This window comes from Sinocyclocheilus grahami, unplaced genomic scaffold (assembly GCF_001515645.1).
Source record: "Sinocyclocheilus grahami isolate Dianchi unplaced genomic scaffold, SAMN03320097.WGS_v1.1 scaffold2031.1, whole genome shotgun sequence".
Lineage (NCBI taxonomy): Eukaryota > Metazoa > Chordata > Actinopteri > Cypriniformes > Cyprinidae > Sinocyclocheilus > Sinocyclocheilus grahami.
In genome coordinates this window covers 1-8,038 of record NW_015507210.1, presented here as the reverse complement: position 1 = coordinate 8,038, position 8,038 = coordinate 1, and the positions used below count along the sequence as shown (strand labels likewise).

Here is an 8,038-nt window from a genome sequence, read left to right as displayed (position 1 = left end):
GAAAAACAAAAGTGTAGTGTTTATATTTTTGTTTTTTGTATATATATATATATATATATATATATATATATACATACACTACAGGGCTGTTGAATGCTTGAATCTGTTTGGATAACAAACATTCTAAGGTGTGCAATTATTTTCAGGAAAACGCATGGCTAAAGTAGTTTCAGGCAGGTCTTGATTGCATTTACATGTCCATATCACTGCACCAAATAACAGCTATTTCAAAAGTCCTTATAGCTTACAACAGCAAAGGAACCAAAACCAACAACGACACTAACCAAGCAAATAAATATAGCAAACAATCAGATAAAAACAACAAATTATTTCCATATTTTTGCAACAAAATTATGTTTTATTTTGTAGGAAAGCACATACTCTTTCTCCCGCGTTCTCTCCCTTACAAACGCACACACATACAGTACGGACACATACAGTAGCGCTAACAACACGTTTCTGTGTGTGTTTCCGTGTGTGTGACTGTCAATTTTATCAGTAAAATAGATTAGCAACTTAAAAGCTACATAATATTTCTCACTAGTGAGGTAATAACGGCGGTGTTGTTGGAGCAGATGAACTTACAGCTATTAGGTGAGATGCTACTGCCTGAACACTGTTGAGAGACGCACAGACTCAGGTACAGGGCCGTCGCTAGTGGGGTGAAAGGTGGTGAAGATTATAGGGGCCCACGGCTCTAATTACAGACAAACCTGTTTCTCATTATTGGACTATAAAAGCTGCACACTAACACACTCTCATTGCGAAGTCTTGTTTTGCTACTGCGAACACTACTAAGGGGTTTTTCCTTGTCTAACTTGCTTTGTTTTACCTTATCTTTTTTTGCCTTGTTCTTGCCTTGCTTGTGTTTTTTGACTCTGGACTGTTCTCCTGTTTTTTGATCATTTGCTGCCTGCCCTGACCATTGCCTGTTTTTGTGGTTTACCCTTTTGTCTTGCCCTGGATACTGTTGTTTGCTGGTATTTGGCCCTGCCTGTTTTGACTACGCTCTATTTTAATAAAGCCTGCATTTGGAGAAGCAAAGGACCATAAAACCCCTAAGAATTTTTTGGGTGGGGGCCAAAACACTGTCAAGCTCCGGCAGCTGGGGAGCTTGGTCCATCTTGGATTACTAGTCTGGTTATCTCAAGCCTGATACTCTCAGCACTCCCAAGCCCAATAGCTGCCACACCAGAGCCTCTTCACGTAATGGCTGCTGTCCCAGAGCCTCTTAATGTCACGGCTGTCGCGCCATAGCCTCTTCATGTCGTGGCTGCCACTTCAGACACTCGTCCCGTCATGACTGCCATTCCAGAGTCTCGTTCCATCATGTCTGCCAGCCCAGAGCCTCTCCACAAGATGGCTGCCAGCCCAGAGCCTCTTTACAAGATGGCCATTAGTCCAGAGCCTCTTCACAAGATGGCCGCCAGTTCAGAGCCTTTTCTCAAGATGGCCACCAGTCCAGAGTCTCTTCACAAGATGCCTGCCAGTCCACAGCCTCCAGCCGTCATGGATGTCACACCACAGTCTTCAGCCATCACAGATGCTACTCTTGTGTTTCCGGTCATAGTGAACATTACATTTGAAGACACACTCAGGCATTTCAAAGGCCTTTGGGGCTGATCTCCAGTTTGGCGGACCCACCGCTGGTTTTGGCCAGAGCAGCTGGCATCCCAAGGGCCTCAGCACTGGCTGTCACAGAGGCTGTTCCCCTGTCCTCAGTGCTCCCTGTAATGGCGGTAGCCATCTTGTGTGTTTGGGCTGCACACTGCTCTGTTATTCCTCTGGAGTCCGCTCCAGAGCCCACTCCAGTCCATGAGTCCGCTCCGGTTCCCGTTCCAGTCATGAGTCCGCTCCAGTCCATGAGTCCACTCCAGAGCATGAGTCCACTTCAGAGCCTGCTCCAGTCCATAAATCCGCTCCAGAGCTCACTCGAGGCCCAGAGCTCAGTCCTGTGTTGTTGTCAGCCTGCGAACTCTCTGCCTGTCCTGTCATGGCCAAGGAGGCCATCTCTGAACTCTTAGCCTGTCCTGTCATGGCCAAGGAGGCCATCTCTGAGCTCTTCGCCTGTCCTGTCACGGCCAATGATGCTGTTTCTGAACTGTCTGCCTGTCCTGTTACGGTCGCAAAGGCCATTATTAATCTCTCTGTGCTCTCTATTCCAGTCCAGCCTGAGCCATATTGGTGGTCCCCTGCACCATCAGCTCCATGGAAGTGGTCCACAGCTCCTCCCAAATCGGCGGCATCCACTTCAGCTCCTCTCAAGGCGGTGGTGCCCACTTCTGAACTCTGTCTGTTCTGTAACAACCAAGGAGGTCATCCCTGAACTCTCTGCCTGTCTAGCTATGGCCAAGGAAGTCGTTCATGAACTCTGTGTATCCTGCTCAAGAGGCTGACCCCGAACTCTCTTAAGTTCCCTGACACGGCCTCTGTGGCCAGCGCTAACCTTTCTGTGCTTTGTGTTTCAGTCTTGCCTGATCAGCCGTGTTGGTCACTAGTTCTGCCAGATCTGCTCTGGGGGCCTTCGGCTCCGCTGTGGTTGACATCAGAACTACCTGCTCAGTGGTTCTCGACTACGCCGTGGTGGTCTTTGGCCCTGCCTGCTCTGTCGTGGTGGTCTTCTGCTCCACCATGGGTATCTCTTGTCTCATCTGCTCTGCCGTGGTGGTCATCTGCTCTGCCATGGAAATTTCTGATCCCATTCTGCTCATCTGTGGTGATCATCTGCTCCGCCCTGGTGGTCTTCATCTCCGCCTGCTCTGCCCTGGTGGTCTCCTGCTTCATCGGCCCTGGCTTCCTGCTCTGTCAGCACCGCCCTGGCTTCCTCTGCTCCACCACCCTCCTGGACTGTGTTATTTCTGGAGTGTCTGGAAGCCGCTCCTTCAAAGGGGGGTTCTGTTATGAATCTGGTCCCTGTCATTCCTCCTGCTCACCACCAGAGGTCTCATCTCCATATCCTCCCGGACTCCATTTTCCACAATCCCCACTCTAGGAACTAATTACAGACACACTTGTTTCCCATCAATGGACTATAAAAGCTGCACACTAACACACTCTCATTGCGAAGTCTTGTTTTGCTACTGCAGACAAAAACTGAGCGTTTTTTCGCTGTCTATCTTGCTTTGTTTTGCCTTGTCTTTTTCTTGCCTTGTTCTTGCCTTGCCTGTGTTTTTTGACTCTGGACTGTTCTCCTGGTTTTTGATCATTTGCTGCCTGCTCTGACCAATTCCTGTTTTTGTGGTTTACCCCTTTGTCTTACCCTGGACACTGTTGTTTGCTGGTGTTTGACCCTGCCTGTTTTAACTACGCTCTATTTTAAGCCTGCATTTGGATCCTCAACTCTGTTGTAACGCTCGTCCGTAACACCAGGCTTACCCAGTACCTGAGACAAATTTGAGTGATCGGAAGTGCTTGTGGCCATGGGTTTTGTATAGAGTACAGCCATATATCAACAAGAAGCATTAAGAGAAGCCCTGGAAAAGATAAAAGACTGGGAACTGTAGGGCACCAAAAAGGGCAGAAAACTAAGGAATATCAGAGCAGACACTTTCTTCCCTATTGTTTGTAGAATTAAGCAAGTACAATTTTCCATGGAACGGAGTAAAGTTTTCTCATGGAAATGCCAAAAACGTGAGCAAAATATCATGATGATGTTAATCACAACCTTTATTATCAGAACAGCAGTCATATTAAAGTAGCAGATTATTTCAGTATTAAAGGAATAGTTCTACCATGAATCAAAATTAGATCACCATTTAGGGGGTGTTTACACAACACTGTTTTCAGCTAAAAACTTTTTAAAGTTTATTTACAGGCCAACAGTGTTTGGGGGGGCCTGAAGATGCATACTTTTGAAAACGGGTTTCAAAGTGCTTGTTTTTGAAACAATGCTATTTTCGTCTCCATGTAAACAACAAAAACACAAATTTGTGAAAAAGGTCATGTCATGTGCATACGTATTACACATTCGTGTAGTGTTTCTTTACAAAGCAAACTTTTCAAAAAAGCAAAGGAAAAACTTTGTTTTTAGTACATTGTTGTCATGTAAATCTACCCTTAGTGACCAGTATCATTCCAACCCCTGCAGAATGTTCACATTGCTCTTTTACATACAATTAAATTGAACAGTGATTAATACTGCCACGCTCCAAAAATTCATCATAAATGTCACACAGGAACTGTAATTTTTCACAATAAAATTCAAATACTTTGTGGTGAAGTAAAAAATTACATTGTTAACATGTTAGGAATAAAGTGTCTTGATAGGGGTAAGGGTAGGACAACTATTATGTGCCCACAATACACACAACTGTGCGTCCATCCATCCATTTTCCAAACCGATTACCATCTGTAGGGTCATGAGAGGGCCAGAGCCTATCCCAGAATTTCAGGCCACAGGCAGATAAAAACCCTAGCCAGATGGCCAGTCCACTCCAGAACATACAATAACACCTACGGACAATTTAACAGCACTTGGAGCAAATATTTTTCATCTGAAAATGTATTATATACAATATCCAGTAAATTAAAAAAGAGAAATGTTGCTGAAATATTATAAGGGTGCATCATGCATATAACCATGTATGTGACAAATAAAAATCTTGAATCTTGAATCATAACTCAATAATGTTTATGAGATTTTAAACAACAATTGTATAGTTTTTTAGTGAAAATAGTTCATAAACAGAGTTGACCCTTTAAGTAACAGAATTGTAAAGTGACAGAATTGACAGAATTATCCGGTGGACTGTCTATTCTGTTACACTATTGTCAGCATTGTTACTCTACCTTGGTAACAGAGTTTGACGGTAACAGAATTGACAATTTTATTTATTTTTTGCCAAAAACTCCCCTTGCTAGCATAAATGCTAAGAGTACATGGCACTAATGAAATCATGATTAAAATACGTTTAAATAACCCAATTTGTGATAAGTAATACATTTAGTTTTCCTTTTGATATTTTGGTAACAGCGTTGACGTTCTTCAAGATAACTCTTGGTATAAGAACTTTTTAGATTAAAATATTTTCTCAAAGAGAGCACACAGACTTGCCAGTGCTTCAGATCTAATCGGTGAGGGAAAGTGACATCATTTCCTGTATCTTACGTAGTTGTAGGGCTGGACGATATGGCCAAAATTTATATCACGGTATATTTCTTAATTTCGGTCGATATGATATAATTCCGATATCGATATGAACACTATTATTGTCCAGCCCTACGTAGTTCTGAGAGATAATTCCACCAATTTAAAGGCAAAGTATGGCACGGTAACAGAGTTGACGCAAGATTTATGGACCCACATTTTTATAACAATTTCATGTTGTAGAATTAAGTAAATTAGTATTTAGTATTTTTCATTCATAAAATGAATGAAATATTACAAAAAGAAAAGTACAATAAAATATTTTGATTACACAATGATACACGATGGAATAAATGCACTGACTAATTCAGACAACAAGAAATCATGATTTTCAGCTATTCAAGACACTTTTTACACAAATTATTATATTGTTATTGACTGTAACATCTTGTAATTCATAACAATAAGTAACAAATTATTAAAATAATAAAAAATGTAACCATTTGAAAAAAAAAGCTAATGACTTCGGACACCAAATGTACCTGCAATTATAGAAGCACCCACCTGCTCACTGTCTCACGGTCTCATGTTCTGAGAGATAATTCCACCAATTTAAAGGCAAAGTATGGCACGGTAACAGAGTTGACGCAAGATTTATGGACCCACATTTTTATAACAATTTCATGTTGTAGAATTAAGTAAATTAGTATTTAGGGCTTTTACAAATAAAATGAATGAAATATTACAAAAAGAAAAGTACAATAAAATATTTTGATTACACAATGATACACGATGGAATAAATGCACTGACTAATTCAGACAACAAGAAATCATGATTTTCAGCTATTTAAGACACTTTTTACACAAATTATTATATTGTTATTGACTGTAACATCTTGTAATTCATAACAATAAGTAACAAATTATTAAAATAATAAAAAATGTAACCATTTGAAAAAAAAAGCTAATGACTTCGGACACCAAATGTACCTGCAATTATAGAAGCACCCACCTGCTCACTGTCTCACGGTCTCATTACCTGTGTCCGAAACTGCTCCCTAGCCCCTACATAGTGCACTATATCAGGTGTCGGCCATTTTGTAGTGCTGTCCGAATTCTGAGTGAACGAGTTCATTCCCAACATTCGTTCACTACTTTTTACCCACAATCCTCTCTGATTTTGCATGTACAACTGATGTACACTCGCTGAAGCACTATTTCCCATAATCCAATGCGGAGAGGACAGACGAGCTGGAAGAGAGAGCGGGAGCACTAAACTGCCATACACTATATACAGTGAACGAGTGAACGAGTGAGCGAGTTCAGACACAGCTATTGTGTGTAAAAGAGCAGTGTGAACATTCATCAGAATTTCTCATATTGTGTTCTATCTAAAAGAGTAAAGTCACGTTTAGGGGGGTGAACTGTCCCTTTAAATGATGGCACGCTATAAGCACATCTCTTATGCATTAACATTTTGACCCCTGGCCCAGGCTGAAGCATATGCGTCATTCTAGTCGTCGCACATATGCTGCAATCAATGAATGCCCAACAGTGCATGACAACGCGCTTCAATAAGCGGTGAACTCATGCATCTTAATGCACAGGCTCAGTTATATGCCGCAACATCGGCACAACTCTACCCTAGTCACTAACTGCACTCAAAGTTCATACCTGAACTCATATGTAACGCATAATAAATCAGTGATCACGAGGAGACCGCCGCAGCGGGTCATACAGTAGCCTACCTGCGGCGAGCCGCGACGCGTGCGTTCTCTGCTGACACCGCGCTTTCGCTTTCACTGACCCCGCGCGCTGCAGGAGACCGTGTCGCGTTCACATCTGACTGAAGAGCGGCTGCGCTGTGCCGGGGTGCGTGCTGGAAGTGCTCGCGCTGGGTCGCCGCTGAACAGATGCACGGACATTTCTCCTGTCCCGGACTCCTCGTGATCACGTGACCGCGTTGCCTCCGTGATGGAGCTCGCGCTGATGTGCGTTACGGTAAACATCCCGTATCGGAATCACCTCTCTTCCTGCACCAGCGTGCGCATATGCGCCTTTAAAATCTATGAGATTATTCATAATATTTCAGCATAGCATTTAAAAGATATTTTAGAGGCTCGCTGATCTTCCTTGTACCAATATCATGCTCGAACTCATGCATCTTAATGCACAGGCTCAGTTATATGCCGCAAGATCGGCACAACTCTACCCTAGTCACTAACTGCACTCAAAGTTCATACCTGAACTCATATGTAACGCATAATAAATCAGTGATCACGAGGAGACCGCCGCAGCGGGTCATACAGTAGCCTACCTGCGGCGAGACGCGACGCGTGCGTTCTCTGCTGACACCGCGCTTTCGCTTTCACTGACCCCGCGCGCTGCAGGAGACCGTGTCGCGTTCACATCTGACTGAAGAGCGGCTGCGCTGTGCCGGGGTGCGTGCTGGAAGTGCTCGCGCTGGGTCGCCGCTGAACAGATGCACGGACATTTCTCCTGTCCCGGACTCCTCGTGATCACGTGACCGCGTTGCCTCCGTGATGGAGCTCGCGCTGATGTGCGTTACGGTAAACATCCCGTATCGGAATCACCTCTCTTCCTGCACCAGCGTGCGCATATGCGCCTTTAAAATCTATGAGATTATTCATAATATTTCAGCATAGCATTTAAAAGATATTTTAGAGGCTCGCTGATCTTCCTTGTACCAATATCATGCTCATTTTTAATTGAAACACATGCTCCTGTTTCAAGCTAAGCTCCGCCTCTTTTTGATAGTCATTGATGATGAATTTATTGTAAAACAGTCAGCAACAATAATCATTCCAAAATTATATGAACTATTAAAAATATGAAACTTAAAGCCGTAAAGTTATTTTTTGTATCAGAATTTTGTGAAAGCGCAATTCTCTCTCACACTCTCTCTCTCACACACACACACTCTCTCTCTCT

General features: G+C 43.1%; 1 protein-coding gene across 1 annotated transcript in view; it reads right to left on the bottom strand.

Moving 5' to 3' along the window:
• Positions 1-7,045, bottom strand: part of LOC107573778 (cyclin-dependent kinase 16) — a 65,017-nt gene extending 57,972 nt beyond the window's left edge. The window contains exon 1 of the mRNA XM_016260226.1: positions 6,835-7,045. The gene's annotated coding sequence lies outside the window, so the exon portion shown is untranslated. The remainder of the gene's footprint in view (positions 1-6,834) is intronic.
• Positions 7,046-8,038: the final 993 nt, after the last annotated feature.